The sequence below is a fragment of the Lygodium microphyllum genome, chromosome 21 (genome assembly GCF_053477565.2).
Source record: "Lygodium microphyllum isolate KBCC chromosome 21, Lygodium_microphyllum_v1.1.10, whole genome shotgun sequence".
Taxonomy (NCBI): Eukaryota; Viridiplantae; Streptophyta; class Polypodiopsida; order Schizaeales; family Lygodiaceae; genus Lygodium; species Lygodium microphyllum.
The window spans coordinates 26,649,024-26,672,579 of record NC_141155.1 but is presented as its reverse complement, the minus strand read 5'-3'; the positions used below and the strand labels follow the sequence as shown (position 1 = coordinate 26,672,579).

The 23,556-nt window shown below is 37.9% G+C and overlaps 1 long non-coding RNA gene across 1 annotated transcript; it reads right to left on the bottom strand.

The window, feature by feature from the left end:
- Window positions 1-12,270: 12,270 nt before the first annotated feature.
- Window positions 12,271-15,001, bottom strand: LOC148017836 (uncharacterized). The gene is made up of 3 exons (XR_015687739.1): window positions 14,583-15,001; window positions 13,710-14,366; window positions 12,271-13,327 (listed from the first exon to the last, which is right to left on the bottom strand). It is a non-coding gene; the product is annotated as an uncharacterized LOC148017836 (long non-coding RNA).
- Between the last annotated feature and the right edge of the window lie 8,555 nt (window positions 15,002-23,556).

Here is a 23,556-nt window from a genome sequence, read left to right as displayed (position 1 = left end):
ATCTTCATGTGTTCCCTTTCCTGTAATAGCATTCAACATATGCTGCATAACGAATAAACGTTCATTTTTGTCTTCATTCTGTCATGAAGACGATGCATAGTTTCCTTGCTGCAACTTACCACTGCGGATATTATCTCTCTTAGCATAACATTGGGCTGCAATATGACCTGTTTTGCCATAGTAGTGGCACACAATGCCAGAGTTGTTAGAACCTCTGTTCTGCCATCCACCTCTTCCTCTAAAGCTCTCCCTGCCTCTAAAGTTACCACGACCTCCTGAAACCTGCATATCGCCAAATTGCTGATTCAATCTGTTTTGCTGGTTGTCACTACCACGTCCTGTACCACGGCCTCTTGAAGAGAACCTACCACGTCCCCTTCCAGAACTGGAGTAGAAAGCTTGGACCTGTTCACCACTTCTTTCAGATGTCTCACTCTGCATGTTGATCTCTTCAGTGATCATAAGGGAGACCAATTCATCGAAATCTGGAAATGGCTTTCTGACATATACGGAAGTTACAAAAGACTTCCAAGCCTTTTCATTGTTAAGTCCACCCAAGGTAGATGACACTAAATCATCATCATCGGGCATTGCATCAATCGCTGCCAATGCATCTGCAATGCTTCTTACCTTCAGTGCATACTCATTGATAGACATCTTCCCTTTCTTTAATGTATTCAACTCTTGCTTGAGTTGAATCTTTCGTGCCTTTGTATTTATAGAAAACATACTTTCAAGTATGGTCCAAGCTGCATATGAATTCTTTGCATTTCTAATGTGTCCCAGCATATTATTGTCAATTACTGCAGACAACCAATACATGACCTTTTTATCCTTTGCATTCCATTCTTTCCGTGCCTTTGTCTCTTCTGCAGTTGGAGGATCACTCATCTCCGGCTCCTTTTCTTCACCTGAAACGAACTCGTAGAGGCCTTTTCCAATAAGGAAGTTCGTGACACGAAACTTCCATGATGGGTAGTTGTTCTTGTCGAGCTTCTCAATGATAGGGCTTCCACTATTCTCTGCCATTATCACAAAACTAATACCAAACAGCAAGCAAATCTTCTGCAACCCTTGACCTGTAGTGCACAGCAGTACACCAGACAGCCTTTTTCACTGTCTGCTCAACAACACATGCAATCTGCAACCAGTTTGCAGATAAACCTTGTGTTTACTCACTGGTAAACACCTTTGAACTTACAGATCTGAAATCTGTAACTTGCGCACCCACTTTCGGTCAATACAGTCGAAGTCACAGCGTACCCTGAAACTGCTGTCTGCAACCTTGCGGCTCTAAAACGGGCCCTGAAACGGCCTCAGATGCCCAAAATAACTGCGGGAAAGCGCTAAAGGGCTTATCTGCAGAATATACAGCGCTCTTCGCGCACACCAAATCTCACTGTAATCTGAGATTTTTGCTCAACCCTGCTTCCGGTGCCTCCACAGGCACTATCCAAGAGAAAGAGTGGAAGGATGGGAGAGCTTCTTACCCGTGGCTTGCTTGCTCGAACCTTGCTTCTTCTCCTTTGCTTCAACCTTCGAAATCAGCCTCTCTCAGTGGTGCGGCTCTGATACCATGTCAAGAATCGCGTGGTGGAGGGGGTTGCTCAAGATGCTGCGCCGAACACACACAGAATGCACAAGGAGAAGCTCACTCAAGAGACAAGAAGAGAGATGGAGGCGAAAACGTTTTCTTGCTGATTTCTTCTTCTTCTTCCACACACTTTACAATGTACACAAAGTATAGATAAGATACAACATAAAAGGAAAGTGGCCTACTAAGTCAAACAATGCATAATCGACTACACTAGTCGACTGTCGCTATAACTATGCCAGCTGTAAATAGGTGTAACAACCCGAATATAATAAGTAATGAGTCAGTGGCCATGTGAGAGTCATAATGACCACCGACGTGCTAAGTGTAGACGTGTGGACCCATCTAACCAGGCAGTCCATCATCCATGTCCACATGTGTTGAGCTTGCCATCTCAACAGGAAAAGGCACCCTACAAGAGAGTGGGCAACCAGGAGTACAAGACGCAACCATGGAAGCCGAAAGAAGCCAAAAGTAAGAAGACACACCTTTAAATATAAAGGCGTAGCCAAAACCTCTGTAAAAGAGCATCAGGCTCCCTCCTGTGCAATTTATAGTGATGAACAGATAGTAGGACTAAGCTAGAAAGAAAGGAAGACAATGGGAAAGAGGACCTAGGCCATGGCCGGCCATGTAAGAAAAAGGGGATGATTGCCCAAAAGGGATTTAGGGTTTTGTATATAAAGTTCAAAAAGTGAATGAGAGCTTATTCTTTGGTGTGTGGCAAGTGGACTAACATCTAGATTTTCCTACACATGTGTGTAGATTGAAGAAATCATTATATGGACTGAAGCAAGCACCTAGAGCTTGGAATGCTAAGATAAGAGCATGCTTACAGAAACTTGGTTTCACTATGGGCAAGGCTGATCATAGCCTATTCACAAAGAAGACAATAGCTAGTTATGTGACATTAGTCATCTATGTGGATGACTTGATCATTACAGGTGATGATGTCACAGGAATTGGAGAGATCACGAAAATGTTACATGCTGAATTTCAAGTCAAAGATTTGGGTGAGTTGAAGTATTTCCTTGGGATTGAGGTTGTCTCTACACCTCATGGTACTTGGTTGTTGTAGAAGCAGTATGCACATGATATGTTAACCAAGTATGGTATGTTGGATTGCAAAACATTGAACAATCCATTGGAACAAAATGTTAAGCTACTTGTAGATGTTGGACATGAGATTGAGAATGTCACTATGTACAAACAAATGATGGGTAGCCTAATTTACCTTACCATTACTAGACCGGATCTTAGCTATTCATTTGGATTGATTAGCCAATTCATGCAGAAGCCAATGAAGCCTCACTTGGATGTAGTGAGGAGGATCTTGAGATATGTGAAGGCTACATCAGATTATGATCTACTCTATGATCATGGTAAGACTTTGGAGCTTACAGGATATACATATGTTGATTGGGAAGGAAGTACCTATGACAGTAGATCTACTAGTGGGTATGCATTTTCCCTTGGTAGTAGTATGGTCATCTGGAGCAGTAAGAAGCAACCTATAGTTGCACTCTCTAGTACTGAGGCAGAGTATAGAGGTGCTGCATTAGCTGCATGTGAGGCAGCAAGGCTCATGAAGCTTCTTGATGATTTGGGTATGTAGGAAGTGAGGCTTGTCACACTCTATTGTGACAACATTAGTGTGCTCTTAGCCAATAATCCCGTCTATCATGCTAGGACTAAGCACATTGAGGTACACTATCACTTTATCAGAGAAAAAGTGATTGTAGGTGACACTGATTTGGTCCATGTGAGGACAGAAGACCAAGTTGCAGATATCTTTACCAAGTCATATAGTAAAGATAAGTTGTGCACTTTAGAGAGCTACTTGGAGTGAAATACCCCACTTGAGCTTGAGGGGGAGTGTTAAATTCAAGCACTTAGTCTTTGGTCAGTTGTTTATCCTAGCTGAATAGGGAGGTTAAGTCACACTGACTTAACCATGATTAGATCTAGGTCTGTTGATCTTTTGTGTGTAGTACACACAATTGACTTTTGTGTGTGTGTTGATGGAGCATGTCTGCTACCCTTCTTGCATGTGCTTTTGTCCCTCTTTCTCTCTAAACTCTAATATAATCAAGCCTGTCCTTACTACTCCATAGATTATAACTATAAGCATACTTTATTGTCTCTATTATGACACATGGTAGCCAATTAGTCTATGATTAAATTATAGAACTAGTCATATAGACCAAAAATATCATCAATCAAGGTGATCATGTCAAGGTAAGTTAGTTCACCATAGAAAGCTCATTCCTCAATAGCATATGGATGCAAGTCAACTTTATTTCTATCACATGTGTGCTAAAGGTAATTACGTCATATATGTCTTGCTTACATCCTGTCTTGTTTTTTAGATTATCATTATTATTCAGTCATTATCATGATAAGTAAAAGTAAATTTGTACCACTCAAGATGCCCATGTGATCAACTCATTTGAAATAGATATGTATTCATATCTATATCCAAATATGCCCTCAACAGCTATTTCTTAACCATATACCAAGGCCCATATAGAATTTTAAACCATCATCTAGTATGATTAACCAAATCCTAAGGAGCACAACAATTATAAATTGAGATAGTTTTATACTCAAATTTCCATATACCTATGAGAGGTGATCAATGCCCCATATGTATTTCTAATAGAGCAGTAGATCCAGGATTGTTTAGGTTTTCTACCAGCAATTTTGTAATACATAATTAGAGAGGTTTTAAGTCATGCAAGTATGAGACTATGCTAAATATTTTACCAGGGATAGTCACCTAAAAATTATATAAGAAAAAGTACATCATATTACTATATTGACTCCCACACCGAGGAGAATGATGCAGAAGGTACCATTGCCATGCTAGGATTTTCCCACAAACTTGAGAGAGCTTTAATGTAGTAAGCAACAAAGAGGAAGGAAGCCAAATGAGGATGAGTTGGAATCTCCACATTTATATTGTGAAATCGCCCTGCATACACATGAATCTTTTAACATGATGGGAAATCTATTCAAGTTCTGAGAATCCCCCACCGATTGGGGGATAAAGGAGATAATAAAGCATCTAGATTAGTTCTAGTATCCATGCTCTACAAATTTGATGGAAAATGTGTGTGTGTGTGTGTGCCCTCGTGCGCACGTGCGTGTGTGTGTGCATGTGCATGTGCGATATACATTTTCACTCACCAAATTGAATCCTATAAGATTAGTAAATAGGTAATAATTATCAAGAATCAATTATAAAATTGCCATTTCAAAATTACAATCATACTATATCCTTTAGGCACAAAGAAACTATAATCTACACTTTGAGAACATATTTACATAAAATGCCATAAATATAAGTATACAAAGAATGTTGAATTTTGTTGATAGTAGTCCCTAGGAGTAGTTTTTATTAGCCTAAGCAAGCAAAGGGTCGGCACTTATACAAAAGAAGAAAGTAAGAACCCTACCCTCTAGTGCATATTGTACATGTTGTCTTTGGACTCAATTGTCATCATCATCAACCTAGAGACTTTAGAAAAGCCAAACCCTAGGGACTTATGTCAAAATTTTCATGAAAAGTAGCATATATATAACCAAAACTATGAACACATAATTGATCATTGAGAAAGTTGAAAGGTTGATAAAATTGCTAAATGCCTTTAGATAAGAACTAAGATATTGAGTAACCTTGGCCAATATTGGTGCTAAACTTACTAACAATCAGGAGATTATGGATATAGATAGCTTCTAAGTAATGTAATTCAATACTGCAATATATATTAAACATTTGGTTTGGCTTAGTTCCTAAATATTTTTCATTTTCTTTGGATTAATTCTTAGTATCAAAAGTGAAATCACACCATCCTCTTACATGTTTATTCCCACTACCTTACACTTCAAAGAGTTGGTGTTTTAGTACCAACTCATCTAGATTGCATAAACATGTGTATGGTAAAAAAGAGAGTTAGAAGGTTATGTTTCTTATGCCATCTTATTAATATTTATTATGTATAGCTTACAATCCTTAAGGAGACAACCTAAATGCTAACAGGCAAAAAGAACAACTTCTCATTTGAAAATACACAGAAATATACCTATAATTTATTGAATATCATTGGAATTATGAAGTCCCATAAATGATTTCTATCCATATACATAGGATGTCATATTTCATTATTAGTATAAAGGGTTATGCTTCTAGGAGTTTAATTACAAAGTATCAAGTTAGAGGTCTCCAAAAAAGAGCATATCTTTAGAAGAAACTTATGGAGACCCATTAATTACATTATTTTCAATATTTTAGTGTTAGTAATCATCAATAAAGGCATATATCAATCATAGCTAACTCAAAATATTAATAGGCAAGTAAGATCCATGATAGGACCACCAAGCTATTCTCATGACTTTGCTTGATATTGATACATCATTCTATGCTCAACTTTGATTAGAATAACTGAGAGGGATTACCCACAAAAGTCATCAATGAATACTTTCGTAAAGGTTGTCAAGTATGGAGACAACCATATTGTCACTTCATTCATTGGTTTTATAAAGCCAACCCTCAAGAGCTTGTCAATTTTCTCCTTAACCTACTTAGCAAAGTTAAGATTCATTCTACACCTCTTCTCAACAATAGGCTTAGCACTCTTTTTTAGGTTAATCCTATGTTGACACACTATTGGATCAAACTCCCTCATATATGTGTAATCCCAAGCAAATATGTCTTGAAACTCCTTGCACAACTCAATTAGGTCTTTCTTGAATGCTTCCTCCACATAGATACTTACTTTGATTGGCTTAGGCTCTCTTAATTCATTTAGGTTCACTTCTTGGACTTCATGCCCCACAACTCCTTGTAGACTTCCTCATTGTATACTCATATCTCTTCTCAATATGAATAATAGCCTTTTGGTATTCTTCACCTTGATGAACATCTGCACTATCCCTAGGTTGAAATTTTTTAATGTCCTAATATTGAAACTTTTCCTACTACTTAGGATCAGATTGCATGGCTCCAAAGTTTTGGAATGGACGATCCATTCCAGTGCTTACCTTTTCCTAAACTTAACAAATAGCCCTTCAGATGTTGTCCGAAAGAGTTAAGAACTGTGGAAAAAATAGTTTGTATTTCAAGAACACCACTTCCAGCAATGTTGATCTATTCGTGGTACCCTTGAATAATGCTGTCCACATCTATTTTAAGCACAAGTACCATAGAGGGACTTTCTTAAAGAAATAGATTTTCGTCATCATCTTCCAATTCATCCAATAAGTTGATAGTTTGAGTCACTACAGGCTGAGAAGTATTCTCTAGGATCACTTTGTTAACTATAGGCAGTTTAAGGCCTATAGGAATGGACATTTCCCAAAATCTTATGATAAGCTTCTCCTGGCTCTATCATTCTTAATACCACAAAACTGACCTTAAACTTTAGGCCAACCACCTTACTTTGTTGATTCTTCAAAGCACCTAGTGGCTGTAATCTTCTTTGATTTGTCATCTTGACCTAAAATGGTGTAGATAACACCTAGTGGCTGTAATCTTCTTTGATTTGTCATTTTGACCTAAAATGGTGTAGATAACAATTTACCCTACTTACTAGCCACATATTTCTCTTCAAGAAGAATATTAACTCCACATCTCCCACCCAAAAGAACATCATTATAATTTTCCCCTACATATTCCACCTAGATAGTGGGGGGACTGATAATCCACAACCTCCTTTTGTGTTGCTATAAGTCCATGACATTCAAGGAGTTCTTGCACCTACAGAGATTTTCATGCAAGCACCTCCTCCTATTTCTACCTAATTTTTAGGATGAGCTTTTCTTTAAACCTTAGAATCAAGTCGAGAACTTGATCCAAAGTCAAGTGCAAAGAATACCTTACTAAAGCGCTTGAAATAACTCCTCTGAACCTCATCCTTGCAACCTTCCTAAAGATATATCTTTAGATTGGTGGTTTTTGCGATCGAGATTGAAGCTTCCTTGTTAGTCCCGATCTTCAAAATTTTCTAGTACTGATATTTTAGTCTCTTTTTGAAACTTCTTAACTTGCATAGCAACCATCTTTCTATCCTTTTCTTGGTATTCTCTCAATCAAGTCTCTTTTGACCATGATTTCTAGTCATGGCCAGCACTAAAGGTTTTGTAAGATGCTTCAATTTCAATACAATTTGAACAATCACACTGAACGTGCATACTTGCAGCATTCAAGTTTCCTAACACATTATCTCCTCCATCTTGAACCACCTCTTGATAACCATTCTCACTCATTGTAGTCCTTGCATCTTCAAGATGTTGCATTTGCTCATTTTGGTCAGGCAACTCAATCAAGACTACTACTACTACTTGTTGGAAGAGAGGGAGAGAGATAGAGTGGAGCGGAAGATGAGCCTCAGCTCATTGTTGTTCATCTTCCATTATTCTTCCATCATACTAATTGAAAGAGACTTACACACATAGGTATGACTAACCAAGACTAACTGTGGTTAAGTCATTGACTACATCGACTTATTAAATGTCACACACGTGTATATCTGTATCCAACTAATGTCAGTCACACACATAAAGATAGACTGCCTGAAGAGTAATGGGAGCTTGATATTCTAACACTCCCCCTCAAGCTCAAACCATCTGATAAATTCCAAGTAGCTATGTGAAATATATGAACTTTTCTTTACCAAGAGACTTGGTAAATATGTCTGCTACCTAGTCTTTAGTCTTCACATGAATCAAGTCAATCTGCCCTGTAAGAACCATTTCTATGATGAAATGGTAGTGAATCTCAATATGTTTGGACCTAGCATGGTAGACAGGATTGCTAGCCAACATAACACTACTGAGGTTATCACAATGCAATATCACTTTGCTTTTTAGTTGTATTTCAAGTCTTTCAGAGTTTCATTAACCAAACTGCTTCGCAAGGCCGCTAAGGCAGATCCTCTGTACTCAGCTTCTGTACTAGACAATGCAATAGTAGGTTGTTTCTTACTCTGCCAATTGATCATACTGCTGCCCAATCCAAATGCATAACCACTGGTTGACCTCCTGCCATAGGCACAAACAGCCCAATCAACATCAATAAACCTTGTCAAGTGAAGGGATTTTCCATATGCATAAAACAAGCCATAATCTGTAGTACCCTTTACATATCTCATGATTCTCCTAACTGCATCTAAATGTGGTTTGCCAGGTTTTTGCATGAACTAACTAATCAGCCCCATTGCATAACATAAGTCAAGACGGGTAATAGTCAAGTATATCAAGCTTCTATAGCAACCAAATACCTTGAGGCATAGAGACTACCTCAATCCCAAGAAAATACTTTAGTTCACCAAGGTCTTTGACTCTGAATTCAGCCTACAAACATGATTTAATTTCAGCAATGCCCTCTTCATCATCTCCTGTGATGATAAGATCATCTACATAAACCACTAGAAACACATATCCATGATCTGTCTTCTTCGTGAACAGACTGTGATCTGCATCACCCAATCTAATCCATGTTGCTGTAAATAACTGTTGATCCAAGCATTCCATGCTCTAGGTGCCTATTTCAGTCCATATAAAGTCTTTTTTAGCTTACATATGTGTAGGAAAGTCTGAGTGAACATAGCCTTCAGGCTACTCCATATATACTTCCTCAACCAAATCACCGTTTAAGAAAGCATTCTTGACGTCTATTTGCCATAATTTCCAGCCTTTGCATGCTGCCAAAGGAATGATAGTTATGACTATTGCCATTTTAGCCACCGGACTGAAAGTCTCCTCATAGTCAAGGCCATATTGCTGTACATACCCTTTTGCAACTAGCCTGGCCTTATAGCATTCTAACGAACCATCTGACTTGCATTTAACCTTGTACACCCATTTGCAGCCAATGGGGACTTTGCCTTCAGGCAACTCAACCAATTCCCATGTCTCATTTTAAGCCAGGGATGCATCAAACTTTGTAGGTTCTTTGTAACTTGTCACACTAGCCATATATGCATAATGGCGGGCTGAATAACCAGTGTATGTAAACATGTCAATTGATTTTCTAAATCTCTCAGATCTTCGTAACTGTGGCTCACTTTGAGCTTGCCTCTCATGAGGTGGTACATAATGACTTTGCCTTGCTCCAGACGTCATAATAGACGGAATGCCCAACTCACTATCCAAACTATCGATGTTAGATGACTCATAACCTGTTGTAAGTGGACCTGTCACATCCTCAAGCATCTTTTCTTTTCCCTTATCCAACCTCCCCCTCACTAACATATCCGTGTTAGTGGATGTAGGAGTACAACTCTGCAAGCCTCCTGACCAAGGACTTACTGGAGGCGACCCATCACCTATAGGACCATTCATAGATGTACTCACTGTAGGTGTATTTTCAACATTACTAGTGCTGTCTAATCCATTAGTAGCCATTGCAATAGGATTACCATACCATGATGCCAACTCATCAAAAAAACATCTCTACTAATCAACATCTCATGTGTAGACGATACACAACACTTGTAAGCTTTCCGGTCTTGTGCATAACCAAGGAACACACTCTTGGTAGCTTTAGGATCTAATTTCTTCCTCTTTTCATCAAGAAGATGCACATAGCAATGCTGCCAAATACCTTGAAGTGTGAAATGTCAGGTTTATGACCATACAACCTCTCATATGGAGTTACATCATGAATCCCTATTGTAGGGGTTCTATTCAACACATAAACAATAGTCACTACTACTTCAGCCCAATAACCATTTGGCAAACTCTTCTCATTCAGCATAGCTCTTGCCGATTCCATAAGTACCCTATTTTTCCTTTTTGCTACACCATTTTGCTGCGGTGTATAGCTACAAGTTAACTATCTTTTGATCCCATTTTTAGCAAGGTATTTGTCAAAGTAATTAGAGACATATTCTCCACCTCCATCTGATCTAAGACATGAAATTTTACACCTCAACTCATTTTCAGCATGCTTCTTGAAGTCCTTGAATGCATCAAACACATCATCCTTATGTTTCAATATGTAAAGCCAAGTATACCTGCTGTTGAAATACTCAATGAAGAATACATAGTAACGAGCATCATCAAACGAAGCATTATGAGATGGACCCCATACATCTTAATGTACCAATTGCACAAGGGTCGTGAACTATTCCGTACATGTCTCATAAATGGAAATCATGCTTGCTTTCCAAACTGACATGCATCACATACATGTCCAAAGTCATGATACTTGAACTTAGGTAGTCCAAGCACAATCTCCTTCTGCTACATAGATTTCAGCTTTTGTACATTCACATGGCCAATCCACTTATGCCATATCTCAACATCCCGTATAGCACTATCATCATGTGTAAACATGGCTGCTTTCAATTTTGAAATTGACGCATCAAGAGTAAACATTCTACCATCTCTTTGGCCTCTAGCAATCAATTTGTAGCCATTACCATATTCTTCAATAAAGCATCCATCTCTATTAAATCTCACTTGCAGTTTCTGTTCTGCCATTTGTCCAACTGACAAAAGATTCTTGGTTATTGTAGGTACATGTAGTACATCATGCAAGCTCTTTTCTTGCCATCAGGCATCGACAATGGAACAATTCCTGTGTGCTGAATGTCATGTTGGGTGTCATTCCCAGTAGACACAACCATAAGAACCTACAACCATCTCATCAAACCATTCTCCGTGGGGTGTCATATGATTTGAAGCCCTTGAATCAATCTTAGACACAAGTTGCATGGCAAACAATCTATCAACCTGCTCATCATGAGCACTGTTAGAAGATGCATAGTGCCTATGTTGTTTGCCCTTTGTCTTCATATCTCCTTGCTTCTTGTAACAATCCTTTGCAATGTGTCCATATCTGCCACAGTAATGACAGTCCTTATCTCTGTTTAACCAATCATTTGACTGCCATGAACCAGATTCACCACCTCTACCATGGAGTGATCTCCCCCTGCCTCTAAAGCCAGCAGATCCACACTGGCCATGTGTATTTGTGCCATGCCAAGCATTCTGGTGATGCTGTCGATAAGTGTTTCAAGCGTCTCCTCGACCTCGAAAAGAGCCACGGCTTGTACCGCCTTTGCTACACTGACTAGAGTAAAGAACAGTGTCTCTGCTTGGAGATGTACTAGAACCTGTATTCAACCCAAGCTTAACTTCCTCGTGTAATAACAAAGCAATCAACTCATCCCAATCAGGGGATTCAACTCTCACAAAAATAGACATATCAAATGCTTTATACTCTTTGCCAAGTCCATTCAATACCACTGCAATCATATCATCCTCAGACACTGAAGATCCAATGGTGGCAAGTTGATCCACTATGTTCTTGATCTCTGTAGTGTAGGCTTGAATGCTTCTGCCATTCCTAGACATATTATTCAACTATTGCTTTAGTTGAATCTTTCTGGCATGTGTTACATTTCCATAATTCTTCATGAGTATGTCCCATGCATTCTTTGGAGAATTGCATCTAGTAATCTGTATAACCATAGCATCTGATATACATAAGGAAAACCAATGTAACACCTTGCATGCTCTCTCAGCCCATAGCTTATGAGCCCTTTTTTGATCATTTGTATTCCTTTGATGCATTTCAGGTTTAGTCTCATCACCTGTACATAATGCTTCCCTCTTACTCTTTGATAATTCTGCTTCTTGTAGCAATCCTTAGCTACATGCCCGTATTTGCCACAATAACGGCAATCCTTATTTGCATGTGATTGTTGTCCATGACTCATTTGAGCTATTGCCAAGTGCCTCTTCCTCTAGGTGAATAACCCCCTCTTCCACGAGCATTTGAGGCACCTCTATTTGCTTGAGGTTGCCTATTTTGCCATCCAATAGCTTGCTATCCATGGGTTGCATATGCATTTCCAACACCTCTTCCTCTAAAGGTTGATCTTCCTCTTCCACCTCTGTCCCTTTGATTAGAGTAGAAGACATTGTCCCTGTTGTTTTTAGACCCACTAGAACTTGTATTGAGTCCAAGTTTCACTTCTTCATGCAATAGAAGTGCTACAAGTTCATCAAAGTCGGGATGCTCCTGATGCACTGAAATGGAAGTATCAAACTATTTATACTCTTGTCCAAGTCCATGGAGGGTAGTAGCCACCAAATCATCATCCTCAACTTCAGCTCCAATTGAGCTTAATTGTTCTGCAATGGATCTGATCTCACTGACATAGTCTTCAATAGGCCTTGCATTCCTGGATATGTGGCCGAATTTTTGCTTCAGTTGTGTCTTTCTCGCATGAGTGACATGCCTATAATTCTTCATCAATAAGTCCCAAGCAGCTTTTGGGAAAGTACAGTTTGCAATTTGCATAGCTTTTGTGTTTGACACACAAAATGACAACCAATGGAAGACCCTACTGGCCTTTTCCAACCAAGTCCTGTGTGCCTTTAACTGATCATGTGTTGGAGGTCTATCCTCCGGTAGCTTGGGCTCATCTTCAAGACCTATGACTAGGTCCCAATAGCCTCTTCCAATTAAAAAAGTAGACATTCTGAATTTCCATAGAACGAAATTGTTGTAGTCTAGCTTTTCACCAACTATCTGAGTGATAGTATCCTTCTCTCTTGTGTTTGCCATTTTCAAGGTCTTCAGCTTTGCAAAAACTAGTAAATTTTAGTTCACATTGATATCATACACTTCCAAACATGTGGCAAAGCACCAATGCTTGTCTAGCTCTTTAGGCAACAATGTCACATATGCTTGCCACAAACTCTTAACAACCAACCCCACTGCAAAAGATTGTAGAAAATCAGTTCAAGAACTGAGTATTTAATGCTCACAACATTCCACCTTTACAAAACCAGTCAATTTCCAAAAATGCTAGCATGCAATGTACTCCAATACCATGTAATGCAACTAGTTTTTACAAGCAACAAACACCAGACTCGATTTAGAGATTGCCTTTTTATTTGACTTCAATTTTCTTAGGCAACGCATCTCTTTTTCTTAAAGCACATCATTACCATAACCATGGTTGCTTCCATCAGAAATCATCACACATGAAGACATCCTTACATTTGAACATTCAGTTCCTAAACTCGCTTCACAACCTTCAACAAAAAATCTCTGCAAAGATTATCCTCAGACTCACTTTGAGAAACCAAATTTTACCTGTGAGCTCAACACAAGAACATTGGGAAGGATCCAGTATGCAAGTGTAGCATAATCAAAAGCCTCTAGTCATTTGAGGATCTTCTGTTGCAATTCTATGCTATGATGTGGGGGTTCATAAAAGTTGACTGCTGTCTTTGCATAGCTCTCAGAACTCCTGACCAGTCACTGCATACGGTCATCTAAGTAAGCATTGAAATCGGCTTTGCAATTGACTTGCCCAGCTGCTTAGCTGAAATGTTGTAGTCTGCAACCACGTTGAATCACCGATAGAGAATCAAATACATTTCTCGCTAGAGTCAGTGATCTTCAAGCCCGGTTTCTCTTTACACATCTACCAAGTAGCAACTGCCCATTCCATTTTCAACTGATGCAAGCTGAAGCTCCCAAGGCAAGGATTGGTTACAACTTCAAATTGACATACTATCCTGCAATGGCTCTATCTGGATACTTGATCAAATAAGTGACCACATTATGCCTCTTTCCTCAATACACGTCGTTCCACGCTTATTTATGGCAGATTGAATACATCCTCTTTTATATGGTTGCTGCATGGGACCTTAATACAAGACAAGCCTTTTCATTGACACATCTTTGCCCAGCCAAAGGTCTTCTGCAAACAAGGAGGAGCGTATAGCTGCACGATGAACTTCATGCCTGCCTCAACGAAAAAGGAGACTTGTGATTATCCATGCAGCATCTTACTGGGGGAATGAAATGAACCTAAATCGATAAACTCTACAAGCATGATTATTTGCAACATAATGAGGCTGCATTAATGGAGCCAGCACATTCAGGCATTGGCCAAGTCTGAGAATTTTTTTGAGAGCTGAAGGTAGATGAGCGAGGGATTCGGAGTATCTCAGAACTTACCACCTCACACAGAAGAGTGATTACATAAAGAGACGGGCCTGCTTCCTTGCCCTTGCTGCTGCTGTTGCTGCCACTGCAAGCTTTAGGCAACTACTCACGTGCTGAAGCCAAATTAAGCTGACTGTTTGGAATCTGGATCAATCTGCGTATGCATTCGGTAGGTCAGCTCCATGCAGGCCCGACAGCAAATCTTGTCATGCTTTGAGAAGGAAGCCAAGTCCTTCAATCCCAAGCCTTCTGTCGTTGATGCTCTTCTTCTTCAGAGATGGTGGGTGAATGTGGCAAAGACTTATGATGGACACGCAGGGAGAACCATATTGGCCAGCCAAACATGCTCTGATACCATATTAGAGTTCAGAGAGAAAGATGGACACAAGCGCAGGCAAGAAGGGTAGTAGACATGCTCCCTTTCGGTTCATTCCATCGACACACACACAAAAGTCAACTGAGTGTACTACACACAAAAGATCAACAAACCTAGATCTAATCATGGTTAAGTCAGTGTGACTTAACCTCCTTATTCAACTAGGATAAACAATTGACCAAAGACTAAGAGCTTGAATCTCAACATATTGTTGTGGTGGCTGGTACTCTATTAACAGCCTAAGTGTATGCTCTTTAGCATACATAGAATTAGGATGACTGGCCCAAAAATTCGATTGGCTCAAGTTATGTTACTTTTCATTAGAATGATTGTCTTAGATGTTTTTTTGGATGCATGTCCATGAAAAATGCAAGGGTTCATGTTTCAGTAAAATGAATACCTCATTTGTGTATTTACAAAACATTGGTATTCCTTTTGATTTGCTTGATTGTCTCACTAGTGACTTTATCTTAGTAAACAACCAAACTAGATGCCCTTTAGCCCATAGATGGTAAAAGTAACTAGGCTTGCAATGAGCTTCCTTTAATAAATGTTTTACTTGGTCAATTTAAGTAGCCCAATTTTTCAGGATACTTGTATTGGAAGTTTTTCCATGAAAAGGTAGTAATAACAATAAACTCATATTTTAATAAAAGGCTATTAAGCACAACTGTCATTGTTGTTCTGAATTCAATATATTAGCAACCTAATTGACTTGCTTATGCTTATAAGTTGAAGGAAACTAATGCACCTTTTGTCAAGGTTAGCAATGTTGATGGTTGACAGATCCTTCTAGGTTAGGTTTTATGCTCTTCTAAAGTTGATTGAATGGCTTGTAAAATAGATTGGAGGTTTCCCACAAGTATTTCTAGCTAAATAATATTGTATAAAGATGCATCTAAATACAACACTTTGATAGAGGATATCTTTGATATACTAATGAAAGAACTTAGAGTTGGTAGTATGCATCTCAATTTTGCATGAAAAATGCTTAATTCTAGAATTATACAATAAGGATATTCCCTTTTTCTTTTAGTGGGCTTAATAGAGGGGGATATTGCTTGATCATTGATACACCAAAATTTTCACTAGCAGGAAATTGGTAATCTTGATAAGTAGGTACTTCAACAAATTGAAAAACTATAACTCAATATTTTTAGTTGAATACTGAAAGAACAAACACTGTCTCTCAATGTGATTGATTGACAAGTTAGACTGATTAGTTTGACCACTCTACTAGCCCTTATTTGAAGGAAACTAATACACCTTTTGATTTGGTTAGCTGTGTTGATGGTTGACAGATCCTTGTGGGTCAAGTTTTTTAAAGACTTGATTGTTTGGTTTAATACAGGGATATATTATTTGATCATTGATAAACCAGATTTTTCATCAACAAGATATTGATAATCTTGACAAGCAGATATTTTAGTAAATTGAAAAATTGTATACCAATATATTTTCTATTGAATACTAAAAGAACAAATATTGTCTCTTAGTGTGAGTAGTTGACAAGTCAGGCTGATTAGTTTGACCTATTTGGCCCGAATCTATATGGTAAGGAATAAATCCCCACCAGAGTTAATGTAGCAATTAATGGTTAAAATGCCAAAGGACATGTACATTACCTTTCAACTAGTAGCATATGTAGGAGAAAGGCTATAGTTTGGAAATAAAGAATAAGGGTACTCATTTCTATCTCATGTGTTGGGTTTAGATATTTCAGTAAACGATATAATCAAAATTGATGCCTATGATTGATGATCATTTATGTGATAAGGTGGACAAACCTGATTGCTATTTTTTTTGATAAGTAGGAATGGTATGATTTGAATTAAAAAGACTAGTTTGACCCTTATCTATATAGTGTTTTTGTATTATCTACAATACTTTATATCCTAATCAATTGTGTGGATAGGCATTTGTATTATCTACAATACCTTTTTAGTTTTTCAAAGAAAAATGAGTATCTTAGTGCTCTGAAAACTGCATCTAAAAATTGTTCATTTGATAACATACTATTGATTAGGATATAAAGTCTTTGAAAACCCTGATAAACTAGTAGTTGTAACTTGAAATCTGGTGGCCTATTAGTACTAATTGGCTATCTAGTGTGATAAATGGAAAAGGCAAATAGAGCTCTTTTTTGTTAGTTTCTCTACTTATAAAGGCTTGTCTGACATACTAAATTATGCAGATGTGAACACATATCAGGTTAATTAGTTCTGGTATACTTAACTCATTAGTAAAACAATCTTATGATAGTTTAACCACTAAGCACAATTCATTGTACATTTTACTCCTTCCAGTTTTGTATGTGATTGGATAAAACCTTTTCGATTTTAGTAAATTTTAAATGATATTGACTTAGCAAGGAAGTAAGGATATTCATTAGTCCCTTGATATTATTTACTTCAAGATAAACCAATTGTTGTAACTTGAAAAACTCATATGTGGGTTTACTGACTACTATATCCAATGTGAGTGATGGAAACATCAAGTAATACTATCCTCTAATAGTTTCTCTACTTGCAAAAGATTATCTAACATATTGATTTTGGCAAATTATTTAGATGTATGCTTTTGAACGATAATAGTCAGATGTCTACAAATTATGGTTTCAATAATTTTGAAATGACATTGACAAAAAAAGGGACTAAGAATATTCATTAGTCCCTTGGTAGTATACATATATTAAATTTACTTTAGGATTTAAGGGTATGCTAGCATTAGTTACCACTTGCTATCGTGGATATGCTATCGTGGATATTGATAACAAGTGGCTAGGAATAATAACATGTGTAATACTTATTAGAAGTCTAGGTTCTAACCTTATTCTTTTACATGGATGGAGGTATAGCTCATAGCCTCACATCAGGTAAAGCTAAATCCCATATGAAGAATATATATCTTGTTCATAAGTCAAGTTTCAGTACATAGAAGCATCTTCTTTCAAAATTAGAAACTATGATGGTCAAAATAACTTTTAATTTATATCTTTCATACTTTTTTCTTAAATATGTATAGTTCAATTTATTTACGGGATTTGTAACTAAAACACACACACATACACACATTCATGCATACATGCATGTATTGTGTGCATATGTATGACACACACACACACACACACACACACACACACACACACACACACACACACACACACACACACACACACACACACACACACACACACACACACACACACACACACACACACACACACACACACACACACACACACACACACACACACACACACACACACACACACACACACACACACACACACACACACACACACACACACACACACACACACACACACACACACACACACACACACACACACACACACACACACACACATCCATGTATACATGCATGTACAGTGTGTTTATATATGATCCACCCACCATAGCTCCATTGCAAACATACGCTTTTGCATGCATCATACTCTTTGCATGCCAACAATTACTTCTTATATAAGTAATACACCCATCATCTTCTTTTATGTTTAGCTCTACTTAGTATCATTGACACTTATCGTGATGCATATCTCTCATGGTGACCTATATATGTATGTTTGAGAGGCATCTATAAGTCAATATGAATCTTGATAAAGGCTCTACTTCAGTAGTGCAACAAATGATCTTATTTAAGAAACACCCTTAAGGTTTAATTGAATCGAGTGAAAGTGCTTCTCATGAAAACACAAGATAACAATCATGGATAGTTTGGCTAGCATTGTGAATCGAGGCTAGTTCCAACAATGATTTTTAACTAAGATTTCCATGTCTTCAAACTATAAACTCTTGATATCATTTTATGTGCAATTAAATAAAATCAAAGCATCATTCTCTTTCATGTAATAATTTCGAACGCACTAATTTTGGAGTTATCCATTGTGCATACTAGATTTGTTGATTGTGGCACAAATCTAGATTACTCTATTATATATTTCAATTGCATTTTTGGGTCTAGAGGAATTATAACTATGACTCCCTAAATTATGACCTGTGAAAGATTGCTTATGTATTCAAGAATCAATAGTTTATTGCAGAAAGATCCTTATATCTCATTTAGAATCCTCATTGCATCAACAATTTAACCTTGCTCCTTTCTCTATGTTGAAAAATGGATGCTGTAGTAATGATTTATGCCAGGTGATATATCAATATTAAAAAAATAATAATTGTATATATACTTATATAGCTGTGTATGATGAGAAATGAAAAAAAGCAAAGGCTCATTGACAGCTATCCAATTCTTAGCTTTGTCTCCAAACACTGCAACAGGACACTTGAAGTACAATTTAACCAAGGATATATCAAGCTTGTAAAGATGTTATTGATCACAACCCAGATCTCCATTGCTCTTTCTTTAGCAAATATATCTTGCATTAGCCTTATAGTATTTGGAGCAATAATAAGAAGCATAAGGATCCCATATGCTTTGGCCTTGGCTTCTTGTATAATCTTCCTATAACCTAACTTGACCTACATAACAATTTCAAATTTTACATTGTGACCTTATCCAAGGCTTTAGATTGGAAACCATAAAGTTTCTTTCAAACAAAACATTCCATATATACCCCTCCTAATCAATTCCAAATTATAGGAGGAATACAATTGCCATAAAAAACTATTTCTAGTTGTATTAAAAAGTGCAAAAGTGGATCAAAGCACAAATTTTCCAAACAAATGATGGTATTATTACTTCCACAATTCACTCATACCTCACAAAAATCAACTCCCTTTAAGTACAATAACATCCTTCACTCTTGGTGGGATATAAATGAATCCACAAATAGTTGTTTTTAAATCAATCATTAGTAGCATGAATCTTTAAAGGTAATGTATTTATTTAAATTAGTTTCCTCCAAACCTTTTGGTTGTTTCAACATTAAATTCATTAATCACAACAATAATTTGTAACTGCCATATGTCTCTTAAGGCCCCTTAAACGGGCAAGTGCCCCCCCTTAGAGGTGCCTCAAGTTGAGGATTATGCAACATGGAAGCAATGGAAGGAGGCAAGCAAGCACATGGAACTGTACCTCAAAGCTACTTATGATGCAATAATGGATATTATGGCTATTGAATCTAAATGTGTAATGACCAACGTTGCTCAATGAGAAGAAGGGCTTAATGGTGGACTCCAAAGAAAGTATTGCATGAAATTGCCACATATGGATTTTTTTTTGGAGCTCCCAAATGGGCTTTGATGGAGAGATAGTAGGGCTTGCAAATGCTCTATGTAAAGTTTTGCACGGTCCTTTGATTCTAAAAACAAATGGCATACTAAAGGTTGAGAAGAATACCTATGTCATGTGGGATTGGTGCAAGGATATCCCAAATGTCTTAGAAGTATCTCATAACAACACTATGAATATGATTATGGAAATTGTGTTGGTGGATTGAGACTATAATGTATCTCTTGAAGGATATGATGAATATTTTGAAGATTGTGATGTGGGATATTAGAGGACACACAAATTTTACTAAAATTACACTCATCTCTTAGAATGTAACGTGGGATGTAAGGAGACTTGGGAGAGAAAGAAGAAATTATGATATGTATAATGTACTAAGATCGGAAAAAGGAAATGGCCAATAGTGGCACTTTGAGAGGTTAATGCACCTCAATAATGGGACTCCAAGAGGTCAAATTAGTGGAATTGATTTGGACATAATCCATATCAATAGGTACAAGATAATAGTAGACTTATGTTGGTGAGAAAAAAGAGGGGCGATTCTCTTAATAAAGGAGGAACTAAAGCGATATGATTGCTTTGAGGAGGGATTTGAAGGTGTATAGTGACCATGTCAAAAAGATGCGATGGCAACATTGGTTGACAAGACAATTGGATGGAAGATATGCTTTGCTACCTAGAGACTAGAATATGATAGTTTGTGATAGAGAATGTTCACATGGAATGGGTTGCATGACTAAAGAGGAAAGGTTGAAACAAGATGAATTGGTACATATCATTAGATAAAAAATCATGGTTTAATACTTTAATAAAGAAAAGGTTCACATATGAGCAACCCACTTAAGTAGTGTCTTCACATGTGAGCAAAAAATTCAATCCCTTAATGACATGTTTTTGAGAGAGAGAGAGAGAGAGAGAGAGAGAGAGAGAGAGAGAGAGAGAGAGAGAGAGAGAGAGAGAGAGAGAGAGAGAGAGAGAGAGAGAGAGAGAGAGAGAGAGAGAGAGAGAGAGTTTTGTGGATTCCATTTCCTTTTTTTATCCTAGTATAAGGATCCTTGAGGTAGTATAGAATCATGTGTGTGTAGAGAGAGAGAGAGAGAGAGAGAGAGAGAGAGAGAGAGAGAGAGAGAGAGAGAGAGAGAGAGAGAGAGAGAGAGAGAGAGAGAGAGAGAGAGAGAGAGAGAGAGAGAGAGAGAGAGAGAGAGTTTTGTGGATTCCATTTCCTTTTTTTATCCTAGTATAAGGATCCTTGAGGTAGTATAGAATCATGTGTGTGGAGAGAGAGAGAGAGAGAGAGAGAGAGAGAGAGAGAGAGAGAGAGAGAGAGAGAGAGAGAGAGAGAGAGAGAGAGAGTTTTGTGATTCCATTTCCCTTTTTTTATTGTAGCATAAGGATCCTTGAGGTACTATATAATCATGTAGAGAGAGAGAGTCTAGGCTATTGCGGATTCCATTCCCCTTTTTTATCCTCACATAATGTGCCTTGTGGTGGTAGGATAGAATGATGTGTATAGATTCATAAGTTAAGAGTGGTCTATGGAATGATTCAAAAGTGAGAAGCCCAAATGTAGAGGAATTTGATGAGAGCATAAGAATATAGTGAGAAGTCGGCTTGTGAGTGATAGAACCAAGTGAGTTTAGTTGCATGTAAGCAAGACATCTAGGCAATGATTTGAAGTGGATGATGAAAGATTTGGATGTGATGATGGCCATAACAAAGTGAGAATTTGAGCATTTATTGACATTACAAGATATAGACCTCATACCGACGTTCAAATTGATGAAAATGGTCATTAAAAAAATTACCGAGGTTGTTGCTAAATGCGTTGGTATTAGCGTCTCCATAAAACCATCACTATATGCATTGGTATTTGTGTCGCAATTTTTGTTGGTTTTGCGATGCAAATAGTGACACAAATATTGACTCATATAGCAATGGTTTGCAACACGCATTGCGATGCCAATAGCAACACGTGCAATAAATTTGCGATGCTAGTAGCAATAGTTACCGAGTTTTTTTTTTTCGTGGTAGGGTAGCTCACATATAGCACTATGTGTTGTATTTATATTCTACAAATGAATTACATGTTAGGTGTGCAATGGTCATTAAGATGAGCGCAAAATGTACTTGAACCCACAAGACTGATACATAGAATAAGTACAATATTACTAATGAAAACTCATGGAATTATGACAAGATACAAAGAATGATAACAACATAGTACATAGAAGATGTCTGCATAAATCACAAGACCAAAAAAGAAGAGGATGTGCGCTCTACGAATCCAAGCGCGAGCTATAGATTCTCGCCATTCGAAAGCTCATCTTGATGCAAAGGAGCATCGAACGGACTCTGCAAAATAAACAACTACACATCAGTCCACCATACATAATGCATTTATTAAAAAAATAGCAACTATGGACAAGAAAGATGATTGACTTACTAGGCTGCCACATGCATATAGTCTATCAATCAATATAGTGAGACCATGTCTCTTTGCATATCAAGTCTCTAGGATGGTGGGATCGCTGTTTATAATGGAGTGTTGCAAAGAAATCAAAATGCAACTGTTAGAAACACGATTGTCAGTACAAGTGATATTGCAAATAAGAAAGCGAGAAGAATAAAAGAAAAACTCACAAAGTCCTCCAGATACTTCCTGTGGTTGCCACTTCGAAGATGATGCACGACCCCTGCCTCCAATCGTACCCTCATTGCCTCCCATGCTGTCGTCAACATCTTGGAAAATCGGCAGCCTTCTCCCTATGTCTCCACTAGTCATCTATCTCTAGCGACTCATGCTTTGAGGTGCCACTCTTGAGTACCTTGCGTGCATCTGATCATCTATGTGATATGTACGCACACATGCATTCCATGATCCACCCAGTGGAAAACCTCTTCATCAGGGTAGGTACTAGAAACTCCTCGTGTAAGGATACTACTATATAGTCCTTGCTCCCCTCGGGTATGTTCTTCCAATGGTCTAAGACGTTATGCTAAAAAACTTATTGGCACAACTCTCTTATGCGAGACATCAGCCTTCTCCCCTCATCATTCATGATCAGAGCTCTTGTCATATCATCTACGAGGTGTCTATACTCCTCTTGGATATGTCTAAGGTGTGTCCTTTCCCATCTATGACCGTGCTCTTGGGCATAGTGAGGAGACCCATGTACATCTGGTGTATCCACATGGGTGGTATCTCTCGGAGTAGCACCCATAAGGGTGCCACCTGTAGACAACTGAGCAAAAATTGGAGTCACTAGAGTAGATATCCCCACAGGAGTGACAAATCCTACAAGTGACACACCTCCACCAAAACGATGAGACAGAGATACTGCAGTGGTGCCTCCATAACATCCACTTGAGCCATCCTCTCTCAAATATGTAAGAGAG